The following is an 18,144-nucleotide window of genomic DNA, read 5'->3' on the forward strand; positions in this document are numbered from 1 at the left end:
GCTTGAGCTAGTGGCCCTGAGATCCAGTCACATGCTCTACTAACTGAGTAGTTCAGGTAGCCCTATGTCATTTTTTTTTTTTAAGATTTTATTTATATAATAGAGAGATACATAGCGAGAGAAGGAACACAAGCAGGGGGAGTGGGAGAGGGAGAAGCAGGCTTTCCACTGAGCAGGAAGCCCCATATGGGGCTTGATCCCAAAACCCTGGGATCATGCCCTGAGCCAAAGGCAGACACTTAATGACTGAGCCACCTGAGCACCCCATACATCATCATTTTTAATGGCTTTGTATTTACATATGGATGTGCTGTACCATAATTTATTTACTCAGTCTCTTCATTTATATGAATTCAGGTTGTTAATTCTTTTTGGCAGTTATAAGCAATATATCAATGAATGTCTTTAAAATTGTTGGATACCTTTTCCACTATTTTATTAAAATTAATTCTAAGATGTAGAATAGATAGGCAAAGGGTATCTTTTTTTAAAATATTTTATTTGTCAGAGAGAGAGAGAGAGAGAGAAAGAGAGAGAACAGGCAGGAAGAGCGGCAGGCAGAGGCAGAGGGAGAAGCAGGCTCCCTGTGGAGCAAGGAGCTGGATCCGGGACTGGAGTCCAGGATGCTGGGACCAGGACCCCAGCCAAAGGCAGCTGCCCAACTGACTGAGCCACCCAGGCTCCCAGGCAAAGGGTGTCTTAAAAAACTTTTATTTTAATGAAAGCCAAACTATCTTCCAGAAACGCTTCATGGATTTTGAGTCTTGATATGGTTATGCAAACACTTATTCCTTCTACCCTCATCTAGGTTCTTTTAAAATCTTTGCCAGTCTAATATGGGAAAGGTTGTATCTCATCATTAGTTTTATTTTCATTAAAAAAAAATTTCTATTGAGGTATAACATCTTTTCATATAATTTCTGACATACACATGACTAGCTTCTTTTTTCTTTCTTTCTTTTTTTTTGTCCTCTGACTTTCTAAGACATAGTATGGTTATATTTCTTTCATGATTTGTAAGAGCTCTTGATATATTTATTATGTAAATCGAACATTATTAGATATTAAGAGTAGTAACTGAGTACGTATAATTAAATATTAAGCAGTTTGTCGTAAATGTTACAATTATTTCTCCATTTTGTTACTTTTTGAGTTGTCTTGTGGAATTGGAAAGGCACAATTTGCGTGCATATTACCAATTTTTTGTTTCTTGAACGCACATCATGCTTAGAAATAGAGGAGAAGCAGGTCCTGTCCCAACACATAAATTATTTATACTGAAGCACTGTGGTGTGGTGGAATAAATGTGGACTAAGACCCTAGCACATTTGAGATGGACAGTCAAGCCTCTCTGTCGCGCAACCTTACGTACATTACTTAACCTGAACCAGTTTCCTCGTCTGCAAAATGCGACAAAAAGCACCCACTTCCTCGGTTGGTATAAAGACAAAATGTCTAGCACAGACAAGGCATCCAGCTTGTGTTAATGCTCTTTTCTTTGCTCTCCGCGAGGTATTAATTGCCAGAAATGTCTCTTTGATGCAGACTAAACTAAAAAAAGGTTGGGAGGTATAATTTTTGTTGAGTTTACATTCAAACATTCTATCAGGGAGCTTTTAGAACCAGTCCATTAAACTACAAACCCCATAATGCTTATAAAAGGACCATAAAGTTTCTGGTATGAAGCCTTTGTGGCTTGGGGGAGTGCGGAGAGCCACGGACTTCTTATTTACTGGATTTTCTCTCGTTGAGACGCCTCCTTCCATTTCCCCCTACGCACATGTGGTTACTTCTCTTCCTCTTAGAAAGCCAACTTCACAGGTTTCAAAGTGAACCTTTAGTTACAAAGCGAAAAACGATCGCAATTAGAGAACTGTGCATACCATGAAATCCATTAAAAAAAAACAAACAAATCACCAAAACTGTGTGGAGTGCGTGGGCCAGAGACACCGTTGAAATAATTCCCACCTCCTGTAGACTTAGACTTAGCAGGAAGAAAGACGATTGGCACGATCACATCTAGGAGCCATTTTTACCCTTTGAGAATCCGGGCTTAGTTGCCAGCGAGTTAGTCTCCCTGCTACCCGCCTCGCGTGGAATTATTTACTTCCGACACGCTCGTATTTGCATACGATGTGAATCGAATGCTTCTCGGCGCCCAGTTCGCCGCGCGCCGGCCCCGCCAGCGCTCCCGCCGTGTAGGGAAGTGTACTGGCGAGCATGTGATCTCCCTTCCGCCCAGGCCCCGAGCGCGGTACCCAGTGAGTAGCGCGCGCCGCGGCGACTCCGAGCGTCCAGGCAGGGAAGACGCCGCGGCGCGCGCTACTCCGGCTGGCGCGGCTGCCTCCCGGCTCAGCCTTCCTCTCTCACCCTCCCAGAGGCCCCACTATCCCTGGCTCCTGGGCGGCCCCGGGCGGGGGAGGGGTAGGAGGAGGGGCTCCTCAGGGAGCGGCGGGGAATTCCCCCTTCCACCGAACGTTCCCGATTGTTCACCGTCCTCACGTCAGCAGCAGGGGGTAATCCCCGACTCCAGCTGCTCCTGACGTCACTGCACGGAGCCACCGCCCCCCACGCGCCCCTACCTCCGGGGCTTCCTCGACGCTCCGCCCCTAGACGTAGCCACGCCCTATTCCCTTCCCCCCAGCCGCCCGACGTAGAGGGCGGAGCTTTTTCGGCCGGGGCGTGAGCGGTTGCTTGGGCCAGAAGGTTCTCTGGTGGAGGCGCTCCTCCTGCTGCCCCGCCCAGTAGGTTCGTTCGCACCGCTTCTTCCACACCCTTTCTCCCTCCTCCTTCTCCTCGCCCCGCCTTTCCCCTCCCTTCTCCTCAACCCCTCTAGTTCCTTCCCCGCCTCGCCACCTTCCACGATCTCGCGAGACTTGACCCAGAACATTGCGGATCGGGTCGGCGCCATTTTGGGACTGAGACTGGTTGTGGGGGAGGGAAAAGCGGCAAAAGGGGATTATTCAAAGTACCGAAAACCTCCTCCCGGGATCGAGCGCAGCGGCACCCCCAGGCCAGGGGCACCTCTGGTGTGGCAGAAGGTAACACCGTTCTCTCTGCTCCGCGCTGGAGTCTGCGGGAAAAAGGGGGTGCCCCTGTCGGTGTTGGGGTTTGAGGGGTCGGGAGCGGCGTTGGCGGCGCGAGGTGTGAGGCTGCCCGCGGACGCGGTGTGTGTGTGGGGGGGTGGGTGGCGGAGAGCAAGGAGAGAGACGGAAGGACGGCGCTGAGAGAGGCCCTTTTAGATATTTACTCGGCCGCGGTGGAGTGGGGGTGGCGGTTGTGGGGAGGGGGTGGATGGCTTAGGCTTGGTGGCTGGGGGATGTTTGGCGGAGGCTGAGAACGGATCCGACGCTTTCCGTGCTGGATCTTCCTTCCTCCGGCCTCTCGCACACGCCCGCCTCCTTTGGTACTACTGCTCCTCTTAGAGGGCCGAGGGAGTCGAGGCCGAGTTGTGGCCTTGGCTTGTTTCTTCAGTAGCGCGCCCGCTCTTCCTTTCCCGGGTCCGTGGTCCTTGCTGTGTATTGAGTCTAATGCTACAATGTACTCCGGAGTCCTGTGGGGCCTGAAGGGACCTATTCTGGTTTTGGAGAGAACCACTCTAAATGGGATTTACGAGCACGTTTTGGTACCTTCCACCCCCTCGGTGTTGGGAGAAACCTGTTTTCTTAATTCAAGGAAATGGGGACCGACACCTTTATCCCTTAGAAGCCGGGAAGTCTCCCCCTCAGGCAAGTTTAAGGAATGTTCTTGCCCCATTTCTCACCTCCCTACTTTCTGCCCTTCGTGGGGAAAATACGTCTTTTCATTTAGACATTTCTAATTTGGAGAGAGCGTCTTTCTCTTTATATCCCCTTTTTCCCCCAAGTTCTATTTACTGATGCTCCATGGCACCAAACCGGCCTGTTCTTTTCTTTGGGCCCCGTGAACTGAAAATAGAGAAAATCTTTTTTAAGGTTGTGGGGCAGTTTCATAGTTAATTTTTACGCGAAAAGTGTAGGAAGTTTATGTAATTCCCCCGTATTATATGCGCACCCCGTTCCCTATTGAAATCACTCCTTCTCCGTAACATCTCCCACCTTTTTCCTCTTTTATTCTGAAGTCTTTTTTCATCCAGTAGGCTGTTTTGGGGCGCTTGCCAGGGCTGAGCCTTTTTTCAGACCCCAGTAGAATTTCGTAGAAGTGAGTTTCTCTCCAGAAGTTGACTCTTCAAGATGGGGGTTAATTTTTAAGCTCAAAGTTAAAATTCAGTGTGTAATTTAAGTTTTTTTTTTTTTATAACTTTTACAGGTGATTGAATTACTCCTATATGAAGATCCATCTTCTAGATTTTGTGTAAAAGGCCCCGGATATTTGAAGTGGCCATTTTGGGATTACAATGTTTTTGGATAATTTTGCCCCAGAAGTTTATTAAAAGTGGCAAGAATCATCTCTGAAGTGAATTTATAGTAGTTGAACAATTCTACAAGCTGCTTAAAGAGACCCAGGCATTTTCTTCAGTATTTTGGTTCAAACGGATTCTATAACTGGTTAAATTATTTCAGCTGGTGGTATTTTTGCCTCTTCCCCCTACCCCCATCCCTCTCCTTTAGTTGTTTTTCAGCCAAAACTGTAAGATATGTTTGATTTGTGTACTGAATAGTTTCGGCAGTTTCAGATTACTGTTTAAATATTGCTGAAGTTTCTTGGCAGTTTATTTTTACCTTTATTAAAAATTTTAGGAATTTTTGACCTCAGCCCTTTTCGTGTCACAATGGGACAGCTTTTCTAAATGAAGACATTGAAAGAATACAGAGTTTTTTCCGTTTTATCTTTTATTTACGTGGAAATTTAAGATGTTGCAGTTTTCCAGCAGCATGGTAGTATTGAGATAGCTATGTGTCTCTATATGCTGATGTTTAGGAATGCTCTTCAGATGTGAAATTTTCTTTTTGTTTTTGCTTTTTTGCTTATAAATTGGATATTTCATCTGGAGTGGATAAGTACAACAGTGACCAGTACATGGAATAAGAAAGAAGACTTTAAAATCTTAAATCCAAGGAACTTGGCTAATTCTGGAGATAGCCATATGAAAACTTTAAAACAGAAGTATGGGTAGCTGACTTGAAGTAACTCTATGTCAAATAGTCATAGGTTAAGTATCTTCAAAGAACTTGGACATTATTTCAGAGGATACAAAATAAAAAAACAAACTGGAAAACATAAAGATTACAGAGAAAAACCCAACACCTTCCTGTGCAGTCCTGTTGGAATTTGTAAGTATTATATGGTGAGCAAATCATACATTCATTTGTAACTGTAAGGAGAGTCAAGTTTATTCTGTTTGGAAGCCGTTCAGTTTCTTGGAATAATACTGTTTGGCTTCAATTTCCTGGACAGTCTGAAGACTACCATTAAGTAAATTGAAATGCAGAAAGAGTTAAAATTTAAGAATATTTCAGTTCACACAGTACTTTTTTTTACGTTTTTTGTGGTTATGAAGTGAAAATCCTTGTGAGTATTCATCTTAATTTTTATGGATTCATAGATTGGTAAAAAGGTTAGGAAAAAACAAATATTTCATGTGTCTTGTTAGTTAGTTTACTTTTTAAATATGAGTTGAGGCTGCTTTCTAAAAAATGAGTTCAGAGTTGCTGTTTAGTTTGGTAGTTTAAATTATAATGTATGACTTGGTTTTTAAGCCTGATTTTCATAATAATTCATAATTCTTTTAAATAACTTGATATATTTTCTTTTTGGAATGTTACGCTGATCAAGTTTATAAACAAAACTTTTTTAAAAAGTTGGAAGTATTTCTGTAGTAGATCCTTTGAAAAGCAAGGATTATGTTTTAATAATACTTAAAATTTTCAGTATTGAATAGTAGTGTTTTTAGGTACCCTTAGTTGTTATATAGTTTTTCAGTGATTCCTAGGCATACGAATGTTTGTTACTAAAAAAAACAGTAAAATTTATTTTTTAGACACTGTTAGTGATATATCAGTGTAGCTAAAATTAGTTTATTTCACTTAATTATCTTTATTGGATAAACAGTTATAATTTTGAACATTTTACAAAGATGGCTTTATAACTTGTCAGTTGCTCTTTTTATTCCAAAACAACTTTTTTTCTATGCTATTGAATCCTATTATCTCACTTAGAGCAGAAGATTGTAGGTATTCTGTGTTTATTTTCTATCTAAAATTGAGATTAGAATTAAGTAATTCCCTCTGTTAAAATAGACTGGGTTATTTGTGTTTTGTCTGTCAGAGCTGTGTGTAGTACTTCCCATCGAGCGTCCACCTTGATTTATATAAAAAAAAGGCGAGACCGTTCTCCACCTTTTCGCTTCAGAGACACTATTATTTGCGTTTCTGAATTTAATGGCTTCAGGTTACTTGTCTAGGAATTTGCCTCTTAAATGTGGTAAAAAAGTTGAAGTGGAAATAAATGGTCTTTTTTCATAGAAAAGAACGTTATTTATGATTATTTTCCTTTAAATTAATTAATTTCCTGCTGATGTTACCCAGAGCCATGATACCAGGATCAAGATAATTCCAGAGACAGGGTTTTTAAGAATTAACGTTAATCTTTGAATTGTCTAACAGTGAACTTTGCTTATAGCAATTGTTCATGGACAGATTTACTTACTTGAATGTTTTGATAAATCCTATATTCTTGGCATCAAAATAGATAGCAATAGTAATTGGAACAATTACTGGGCTGTTTCTCCCCAACCTCTCCTGCACCTTTTTTCCTCATATCTACCCTACTCTTTTTTTTTTAAATCTCCTGTGCCTAGACTGTAGGTCTAAACATAATAATTATGGTAATTAACATTTAAGATAATTGTGTCATGTATTTTACTGTGAACTTTACATAGTATACTTTAGCTCTTAGAATAATTCTGTGAAGAAAGTGCTATTATAGTTACGGTTGTGCAGGTGAGAGAATTAAGATTTTGGGAGATTGAATCTGGGAGAAAGTAATTTGGTTAGGACCAAGTTTAGGTAGAAGTCTTGACCAAATCTCCAACTCTTGACTGGAGGGCTCCATATTTTTAATTACTGTGCTATATTGCTTTCTTGTGAATTGTACTTCGTTAACTCCTATTTGGGTGTTATCTCTGATATTTTTGTTTTTTCTTCTATATACTGCTTCTTATTGGTTCATATTGATTACTAATGGAACTTGAAGTTAAGCTAAATCCTCTTTGCACAGGTATGAAGCTGAGTGCTTGTTAGCTTTTACTTTTTCTCTGACAAGAGTCCATAGATTTTTGTGCTTAAAGTTCCTGACATTTGAGAATGGAGGAAGGGAGGAATAGTAAGGCAATAACAGGAGTGAACAGAAGAAGAAAGAAAAACGAAATTTAGAGAGTTACAGAGGGAATAAGTATGGGAACTTTTAGTCTGAGAGTAAAGTTAGCAAGTGAGGATATAGCTGAAACCCAGGCCAGATTGTCTTTGACATAACCACCTTTTGTCTATATAATTTTTGATAAAAATTTTTAGATAACAGTTTAGATCCAGGTAAGGGTAGCAATGTAGAAAAAGGGAAATGGCTGGGAGTCCGAAGGGAGACTTTGGGTTTAGTGTTTGGAAGATCTAGAAAGGGGCCTGTATGACCTTGTGTATTTACCTAATCTCTTTGGTCTTGGGTTTTCCAGAAAGCTGATGGAAATAATTTATATGAAGGCTTTTGGTTAATTGTGAAGTGTAATATAGGTGTAATGTTTTATTTTGATTTCCAGTATTTTGAGATTCTGATATATACATGTCAGGTCAGTATTTGTTATAGTCTGAAGTTGTTTCTTCCATTCATGCCCTGTCCTTCCCCACTTCCAGTTTCATTTATTATCCTAGCTTGGTCCTAGATCAGGAAAGTACCGAACTAACTCATCTCTTTGCCTTTTAGCGCCATTCTCTTTTTTTTTTCTGTGTAGTCTCTCACGTGGCCAGAGAAATCTATCTAAAGTATAGCTCTTGGGTTTCAATACTTAAGCAGCGCTTACTTAGGTTGGTGGATTTAGCGTATTTAGGGAGAGAGAGTTGGAAAGAAATGTATTCTCTGTCCCCTTTCCCCCCTTTTTAAATGTTTTATATGTCAGGGTTTCCTGACGTCAGTTTTCTTGGGCTGCATAGGTGGGTGTGGGAGACTGGTTTGAAAATTCTCCAAAATCCATCATTTTGGGGGTGCTTATATACTTTTCTGGGGAGCAGGTCCATTACTTGGCACAGGAGCTTCATGAGAAACAAAATGCTAGAATTATTGATAAACCTTTTGTGGTTGGATGTTTTTCAGTTTTACCTGCTTGCTTTTCCCCTTTTTTGTTAGCTACCACACCCACAAGAATATAGTTACAGGCTTTTGCTTTATATCCTTTCAAGTAATTGCTAGTTTTTGCATCTTTTTATACAAGGTATCCCACTCATTTTCTTGTTCTTGAGTCATCTTTCAGTTCAGAGCTTGGTGTGTATGATGTTTTGGTGTTTAATTTTGTGCCCTTTAATTCAGTTTACGATTATATTTTTTGAAACCTTTTTTAAAGGTTTTTTTCCGTACTTATTTTTAGCAAGAACAAGTTTTCAGATGGTTAAATATGCCATGTTTCCTTTGAAACTCAGAACTTGCAAATAGACTTTAAGAATTTCTTAAACCGAGGGATGCCTGGACTGCTCAGTCTGTAAAAGTGTCCGACTCTTGATCACACGTCAGGGTTTTGTTTTTTTTTTTTTTAAAGATTTTATTTATTTATTTGACAGAGATCACAAGTAGGCCGAGAGGCAGGCAGAAAGAGAGAGGAGGAAGCAGGCTCTCCACTGATCAGAGAGCCGGATGCGGGGCTTGATCCCAGGACCCTGAGATCATGACCTGAGCCGAAGGCAGTGGCTTAATCCACTGAGCCACCCAGGCGCCCCAGGTTTTTTTTTTTTTTTGTTGTTGTTGTTTTTTAAGGCGGGAGCGAGACAGTGAGAAGAGGCGAGGGGGGCAGAAAGACACTTTTTTTTCTTTTAAAAGATTTTATTTATTTGACAGAGAGTGAGAGAGCGAGAGCCAGAGCACACAAGCATGGAGTGGAAGAGGGAGAGGGAGAAGCAGGCTCTCTGCTGAGTAGGGAGCCAGCTGCGGTGCCAGATACCAGGACCCTGGGATCTTGACTTGAGCCGAAGGCAATTGTTAACCAACTGAGCCACTCAGGTGTCCCAAAGGGAGAGAGAGAGACTTTATTTAATTTATTTATTTATATATTTTTTAAAGATTTAAAAAATTTATTTGACAGAGATGACAAGTAGGCAGAGAGGCAAGCAGAAGGGGGGTGGGAAGCAGGCTCCCCGCTGAGCAGAGAGCGGATGGATCTCAGGACGCTGGGATCATGACCTGAGCCAAAGGCAGAGGCTTTAACCCACTGAGCCACCCAGGCACTCCTTGAAGAGACTTTAAAGCAGGCTCCTTGCTGGGCTCCAGCTCAGGCTCTCCTGAGATTACAATCTGAGCCAAAATGAAGAGTCTGATGCTTAGCTGAATGAGCCACTCAGGCAGTCCTTGGCTCAGGTCTTGATCTTAGGGTGTTGAGTTCAAGGCCCTGTGTTGGGCTCCACATGGAGCCTTCTTAAAAAATTCTTAAACTGAGAGACGCCTGGGTGGCTCAGTTGGTTAAGCAGCTGCCTTGGGCTCAGGTCATGATCCCAGCGTCCTTGTTCGGCTGGGAGCCTGCTTCTCCCTCTGCCTCTGCTGCCACTCTGTCTGCCTGTGCTCGCTTGCGTGCGCCCTCTTTCTCCCTCTCTCTCTCTCTGGCAAATAAATAAAATAAAATCTTTAAAAAAAATTCTTAAACTGAAAAATTGTCTTTACAAATGCATACTAAAGAAATTAGTTTGCTTTTCAATGAGTATAAATACTCTCAGTGAGTTTAAAAAAAGTAGTATCATCTCGTGTGATATCTGTGGGTCAGAAATTTGGCAGCAGTTTATGGGAGTGGTTTTGGCTCCCTCTAGGTCTTCTAAAGTCTCTGATATGGTTATCAGACCTACTGATATTTGAAGGCTTGATTGGGGCTGGAGGGTCTTTTTCCAAGATAGTGTACTACTCATTGGCCTGGAAGCAGTTGATGCTGGCTGTATGGAGGACAACGTTCCTTACCCGTGGTGGATCTCCTTTCAAATCTTTGGGTTTTTTTGTTTGTTTGTTTGTTTGTTTGTTTTAGTAATCTGTATGCTCATCTTGGGGCTCAAACACAAATCCCCAAGATCAAGAGTTGCATTCACTGAGCCAGCCAGGCGCCCCTCTTTGAGTTTCTTTAAAATGTGGCAGCTGCAGTTCCTAGAGCAAGTGATCTCAGAGATAGGTAGAAGCCAGTATATCTGTTACGACCTGTTCCAGAAGTAATTTCTGCCACATTCTTTTTGTTCCAAGCAAGTCATTAAGTCTAGCCCGAAACCAGGGGAGTGTAGTTAGGTTTCATCTTTTCTCAAAAGAATTTGTGGACATGTTCACAAAAAACCACAGTAGGAAATCTTTCCAACCAGTAGTTGTCCGCATAATTAGAATTAGCCAGTCTTGGGCACCTGGGTGGCTCAGTGGGTTAAGCTGCTGCCTTCGGCTCAGGTCATGATCTCAGGGTCCTGGGATTGAGTCCCACATCAGGCTCTCTGCTCGCATCAGGCTCTCTGCTCGGCAGGGAGCCTGCTTCCTCCTCTCTCTCTGCCTGCCTCTCTGCCTACTTGTGATGTCTCTCTGTCAAATAAATAAATAAAAGCTTAAAAAAAAAAAAAAGAATTAGCCAGTCTTCACTCTACAGTTAGTAGGTTGGGCTGTTACAACTTTAGAGAAGAAAGCATATTCTAAATTTATATACATTCAGATTTAAATCTTTGTACATTTATAGTCACAGTCTGAGCTTTGGAGATAAGGTTTGTTTCCACTTGGTACTAATCTTCCAATCATTGTAATGGGGGAAATTTATCATGGCGGGAGAAAACCCATAAAATTGACCATCTTAGCGATTTTTGAGTGTATATTTAAGTGGTGTTGAGTACATTCACATTGTTGTGCATTCATGACTACCTTTCAGTTCCAGAACTTTTCATCTTCCCAAATTGAAACTCTGTTTACCCATTAACCATTAACTTTACATATCCGGCCTCCCTCGCCCCTGGCAATCACTATTCTACTTTGTATTTTTATGAATTTCTGATTTAGGTACTTAGTATAAGTGGAATTGTGCCATATTAGTTTTGTAACTGGTTTATTTCAGCTTGCATAGTGTCTTCGAGGTTCATCCATGTTGTAGTATGTGGTAGAATCAGTTTCCTTCCTTCTTAAGACAAAAGAATAATCCATGGTATGTATGTATCACATTTTGTTTATCCATTTATCTGTAAAACTGACATTTTGGTTATATCTACCTTTCTGAATTGATGACTAATGCTGCTGTGAACATGGGTGTACAAATACTTGTTTGGATTCCTGCCTTTTTTTTTTTTAAATTCCTGCTTTTAGTTCTTTTGGGTATATACCAGAAGTGGAATTGCTGGTTCATATGGTAAGTCTATTTTTAATTCCTTGAGGAACCACCATACTGTTTTCTATCAAGGCTGCACTGTTTTTTATTCCTACCAGCAGGGCACATGGGTTCCATTTTCTCCGTATTCTTTTTGACATTTGTTGTTCTCGATGTTCTCATAACCTAGTGGTTATGAAGTAGTATCTCATTGTGGGTTTGATTTGCGTTTCTCTAATGATTATTGATGTCTTATTTATTGGCCAGTTTTTCTCTTTGAAGAAAGGTGTATTTAAGGTCTTGAGCTGTTAATAAATTTGAGTTTCAGGAGTTCTTGATATATTCTGGAAATCAGCACCTGTCACGATGACTTGATTTTTGGTAACTGTTATTTATCAACGTTTTCCACATTGGCTGTTTAAGCTGGCTGTTTAAGCCCTTTAAGTGAATTAACTACTATTTTTTTGTAAGATTTTATCTATTTGACAGAGAGCACAAGTGAGGGGCAGGGGGAAGAAAGCAGACTCCTTGCTGAGCAGAGAGCACGATGAGGGGCTGGATCTCAGGACCCTGGAATCATGACTGAGCTGAAGGCAGAGGCTTTAACCCACTGAGCCACCCAGGTGCCCCTGAATTAACTACTTTAATCCTGATAGTTTGTGTGGGTGGGAATGTCTTACTGTTCTTATTTTACGAATGAGAAGAGGAAAACACAGAGATTTAAGTCACCAAGGTCACACAGTCAGTAAGTGGTATTTCGGAACCTACATATTCTGTATATCTAAAGCATAGACTTCCAACTATGATGGCTTGTAGTTAAAGTTTTTATTAGGAAAGTGTAGAGAAAGCATACTCTGTTTCAGGACTGAGAAGGTAACTTATTCTTAGCTAGCTACTAAATTTTTCTTTTCCTTAGTGAGATACAGTTGTGACTTTTCAAATAATACTTTTTATTTTTTTTTAAGATTTTATTTGTTTATCTGACAGAGATCACAGGTAGAGAGAGAGGGGGAAGCAGGCTCCCTGCTGAGCAGAGAGCCCAATGCGGGACTCGATCCCAGGACTCTGGGATCATGACCTGAGCCGAAGGCAGCGGCCTAACCCACTGAGTGAGCCACCCAGGTGCCCCAAAATAATACATTGTTAATATGGGTTTATTCCCATTCAGGAATATCTTCTTTTTGGATCATTTAATAACTAATTTTCACAGTATTTTAGATTAGGAATTGCTTTTCCCAATTGCTATGTGAAATAAGTGCTATTTCCATTTAGTGATTTTAAGGAACTTGGAGATTAATTAATTTACCTAAGGTCATCAGTAAGTGACAGAGTTGGGATTTGAATTTTGTTATCTGTATTCTTTTTTTACAATTAATTTTTGTAATGTTCTAAGTAGATCTTAACTCTGGTATAGCACTGTCCAATTGAACTTTGTGAAATGAGGGAAGCATTCTATGTTTTCATTGTTCAGTATGGTAATTGCTAGACTTAAGTCCTTATTTGAAATGTGGCTAGTGCAGATGAGGAAGTGAATTTTAAGTTAAATTTTAATGCAAATTTAAACAATAGCATGTGGCTACTAGCTATTAGGCTTGTATTAGTCAGCATAGTTCTGTAGACAGTGATAGAGAATCCAGTCAGATCCATAGAACTTTTATAACAAGTACTTTTAAAAGTCCCCTTTATTAACCTGACATAAAAATTTTATGCACATAAGATCATATTAATATGCTTCTAAAGTGAAAAAGATACGATGGTTACAATAATGAATTTTAATATGTAGTAGCACAGATGTGACAGTTCTAGAATACTAATATTTCCAAAACATTCTCACAGATTTCCAACTCTCTGTTTGGCCTTCTTAAAAGAAACAAGTGACTGGTGTTCCTAAGTATTTCTGTCCTTTTAGGAAGAAAAGTCTGTCAGGTGGATTAATAGTATATTGGTTAGAGTATGTTTCATTTATCTTTCTAATACTAACTGCCATTTCAGTTGAATGGGCAGTTAGCCAACATTAAAGCTATCATATTATGTAGTGACCATATTTGGTACTTGTAGAAATGATCAAAAGAAAAGTAATTACCAGTTTTTCTCTACCACGGATTGAAGGTATTGGGCTCTCTGCTCGGTGGGGATCCTGCTTCCCTCTCCCTCTCTCTGCCTTCCTCTCCGCATACCTGTGATCTCTGTCAAAGAAGATCTTTAAAAAAAAAATTAACATTTTAGTAGTTGGTTTCTATGAAAGAATGTGTGCATATTCATTTTTTAATGGAATGCAAACCCATTTTTAAACTAGGTATATTGAGGTATAATTTACATACAGTAAATTCACTCTAAGTGTAGTTTGAAGGTTTTTAAAAGACATATCAGTTGTGTAATCCCACCACCTGAGAATGTGGAACGTTTACATCACCCAGAAAGTTACCCTGTTGTTCTTTACAGACTGTCCTCTTCCCTCACCCCTATTCTGTAGAAACCACTTTTGTTTTTCTTGTCTTTTGTGTTGCGAATTGTTTTCCAGAATTTCATATAGAGAGACCAAACACTGTATACTTTTGTTTCTGACTTCTTTCATGCATGTTATTGCATGTATTATAATCCATATTTTTAATGGCTAAGTGGTATTCTCTTGTGTGGATACACAATAAATGTTTATCCATTCTCTGGTTGCTAGACATTTGGATTGTTTCCAGTGTTTGACTATTGTGAATAGAGTTTGTGTGAACATTTGCATATTGGATTTGGTGAGGAGAAAGGTTTTCCTTTCTCTTGGGAAAATTACCCAACAACGTGATTGCAGGGTCATATGAATTTTGTGTATTTGACTGCTAAAAACTTGCAGTGTCTGTTAACAGAGTGCTAAACCATTTGCATTTGCACAGCAGTATATGTTACATAGTTCTGCATTCTTGCCAGTATTTGATGTCTTTCAGTTTTATCTGTGGAGTGAGTATATGGTTTGAATTTGCATTGTGGGTATTTTTGTTTTGTTTTGTTTTTTAAAAGATTTTATTTATTTATTTGACAGAGCACAAGTAGGCAGAGAGGAGGGGGGAAGTGGGCTCCCTGCTGAGCAGAGAGCCGGATGTTGCGGGGCTGGATCTCAGGACCCTGGGATCATGACCTGAGCCGAAGGCAGAGGCTTAAACCCACTGAGCCACCGAGGCGCCCCTGCCTTGTGGTTTTAGTTTATTTCCCTAATGATGTGTTTTGGTGGTGTCCAGATCTTTTGCCCATTTAAAAACGAGGAGATTGGGGGGCCTGGGTGGCTCAGTGGGTTAAAGCCTCTGCCTTTGGCTCAGGTCATGATCCCAGGGTCCTGGGATTGAGCCCTGCATCGGGCGCTCTGCTCAGCAGGGAGCCTGCTTCTCTCTCTCTCTCTCTCTCTCTCTCTCTGCCTCTCTGCCTACTTGTGATCTCTGTCTGTCAAATAAATAAATAAAGTCTTAAAAAAAAAGAGGAGATCGTCTTGTTGAATTGTAATAATTATTTATGTATTTTGGATACTTGTATATGAGATACGTGTTTTGCACATAATTTCTCTTAGTTTGTGTTTTGCTATCATTTTCTTTCTTAAGTCTTAAGATTTTATTTAAGAGAGAGCTTGCAGTAGCATGGGGGAAGGGCAGAGGGAGAGAGAGCAGCAAGACCCCGTGCTGAGCAGGAAGCCAGAATCTGGACTTGATTTGATGGGAATACTCTGGAATCAAGCTCTGAGCAGAAGGCCGCTTAACTGACTCAGATACCCAGGCCCCCCACCATCATTTTCTTAAGAGTGTGTTTTGAAGAATAGGTGTTTTACAGTTTGAAGTAAAATTGTTTTTTTGTGTGTGTCCTAAAAAAATCTTTCCTTGACTCAAGGTCACAGAATTTTCTCCACCTTTCCAATAGAAATTTTGTAGTTTAGCTTATACTTTTGGGTCTGTGATGTGATTTGAATGATGATTTTTTTTTTTTTTTTTTTTTTTTGGGTGTGTGGTGTGAGCAAAGGTTTGAGGTTTTCTTTTTCTTTTTCTTTCTTTCTTTCTTTCTTTTTTTAATACATAGACAATGTCCCGTTGTCCCAGTTATTGTTGAGAAAGCTTTGTTACCCCTTCAGTCACTTCAAAATAACGTCTGTTGAAAATCAGTTGCCTGTATGTGTGAAACTATTGGTGTACTTACTGTCATTGCTGTATATTTTAAGTCTGTAGTTGATAAATATGGATGCTAGCATTTGACTTTTTCTGCTTTATTTTAAAATCCTGATGACCTCTTTCGTTTTAAAAAAAAATATTTTATAGGAAATGTGGACTGAAAGAAATTGTTTTTATGGGCCTGTGAAGTAAGACCTGTTGCAAAATAATGCCATCTTGAATTGATAGGGCAGTCTGTGTGGCTTGAGGTGTTAGGTAGTATCTAATTTATACTTGAACATACTTTGAAATAAATGACAGTATTTCTGTGTTGGAGGAGAGAAAGGAGGATGCAGACTATCAACTTAATTGACCTTTAAAACTTTGAATCACCAGAGGTTCTGGGATTTCTTGAGTGTTAGTCTGCTAGAGAAGATGTTCATTGCCTTAGTGGATGTTTTTATGCCTACTGTATGCCTGCTGTTTCATTTCTGCTGAGCCTTTAAATTTGAATTGTGGTTTCATCCCTTCTAGTAAATAATAGCTATTTGATGATGGCCAGGGCAGCCTTTATAAGACTCTTATTTCCTGCCCTAATAAAACTGGTTCTTTTCTTGCTTCACAAGGTTATCAGTAGACTCAAGTTAAAATAACAAGTGCTGAATGCTTTGAAATTGTAAAATGATACAGACTTTATTTCGCAGTATTGTTACCTCTGCCCTCCATAGATAGTAGTGGTTGAGGGCCGTTATGATCAGCCAGGAGGAATAAGACTGGAGTGAGAGCATAGATAAATGTAAATTGAAAGGATAGAACTAAACAAATCAGTTTTATATATTATTCTTAAAAAGATTTTATTTATTGGAGAGAGAGAGAGATTGTGTGTGTGTGTGTGTGTGAAGGGGGATGGGAAAGACAGAAGGAGAAGCAGAGAATGTGAGGACGTGGTGCTCTCAATCCCAGGACCCTGGGATCATGACCTGAGCCGAAGGCAGATAAATGCTTAACCAACTGAGCCACCAAGGCACCCCAAATCAGATATGTTTAGATTGCATTTTATAATATGTTTAAAATTGATGAAAACAATGCATTACATTTTTCTGAGGTAATATTTATGTAGCCTGGGAAACGGTACCATAGTTTATTATATGCAAATGATCTCAAATTTAAATCTGCAGTCCACATCTCTTTCCCATATTCTACTCTTGTAACTTAACAGCCTTCTTGGCCTCATTTTACAAATTTAATATATCCCGGGGCGCCTGGGTGGCTCAGTGGTTAAGCCGCTGCCTTCGGCTCAGGTCATGATCTCAGGGTCCTGGGATCGAGCCCCGCATCGGGCTCTCTGCTCAGTAGGGAGCCTGCTTCCTCCTCTCTCTCTGCGTGCCTCTCTACCTGCTTGTGATCTCTCTCTGTCAAATAAATAAATAAAATCTTTAAAAAAAAAAAAAAACAACAAATTTAATATATCCCAAAGTGCACTTTTTGAGTCTTTTAGCTCCATACTGTCTCCATTCTTTCCTTGTTCAGTAAATGGCAACACAGTTCATTTGTTTAAGCTGAAAAACTTGGAAATCACTTTTGATTTCTACTTTTCCTCTTGTCTAAACATTAAGCAAATCTATTTTATTTTTTTTTATTTTTTTTCTAAAGATTTTATTTATTTATTTGACAGAGAGAGATCACAAGTAGGCAGAGAGGCAGGCAGAGAGAGAGGAGGAAGCAGACTCCCTGCTGAGCCGAGAGCCTGATGCGGGACTTGATCCCAGGACCCTGAGATCATGACCTGAGCCGAAGGCAGCGGCTTAACCCACTGAGCCACCCAGGCGCCCTCTATTTGATTTTTTATTCCACTGTCATTGTACTTGCTTAAGCCACCACCATCTTCTCTATTGCTGTAGCCTTATAACTTTGTTTCTCTGCCATTCTTGCACCCCTGTAGTTTATTATTCACAGAGCAGGGTGTTCCCACTGGACCTGAGAATAATATGCAGACTCTACCCTGTAAGAATTATTTGTTCCCTCCATTTCTTCTTAAGCCATTTGCCTTTTAGGGCCCTCTTCCTTCAACACACTGGCCATTTTCCTTCTTGTCTTAGGGCCTTTATGCTTGCTTATTCTTTGCCTTTGTTGGCTTAGTTTTAGTTTATGTGTTAGATTCTAGGTGACTCTCTAACCATTCTGTGTAAAGTGGGCAACCCTTCTTCCTATACCCTTTGGTTTCTCTTAACGGATTATCCTATTTCTTTCTTTCAGTGCACAGTTTCTATCTGGCTTACTTTCACTCATACTTATCACATACTCTTCTGAGGGCAGGGGACCTTGTCTTATTTATTTGTTATATCCTTAGCACACTTACTTGCAGAGTAAAAGAATTAACATCTTAGATAATTTAGGTTGACTTATTTTTCCCCCAGAATTGAGTATGTGCAGTTAGTATTTTTATTATAGAACTGCAGTTTAAGTGTTTGGGGACTAGGAGAAATTTGTTAGGGGATTATTTATAGCCTAGTTGATTCGTTGTCATATTATTTAGAAGCTGTTTTATCT

The 18,144-nt window shown here is 40.2% G+C and overlaps 1 protein-coding gene across 2 annotated transcripts in view; it reads left to right on the forward strand.

Moving 5' to 3' along the window:
- The first annotated feature begins 2,905 nt into the window (after positions 1–2,905).
- Positions 2,906–18,144, forward strand: part of GPBP1 (GC-rich promoter binding protein 1) — a 76,070-nt gene continuing 60,831 nt past the window's right edge. Inside the window, exons 1-2 of one of the 2 annotated variants that reach the window (XM_059417903.1) lie at positions 2,906–3,041; positions 4,288–5,252. The gene's annotated coding sequence lies outside the window, so the exon portion shown is untranslated. The remainder of the gene's footprint in view (positions 3,042–4,287; positions 5,253–18,144) is intronic. The other variant, XM_059417904.1, reaches the window with a different exon arrangement.

Source organism: Mustela nigripes, chromosome 12 (genome assembly GCF_022355385.1).
Source record: "Mustela nigripes isolate SB6536 chromosome 12, MUSNIG.SB6536, whole genome shotgun sequence".
In the NCBI taxonomy this organism is placed as follows: domain Eukaryota; kingdom Metazoa; phylum Chordata; class Mammalia; order Carnivora; family Mustelidae; genus Mustela; species Mustela nigripes.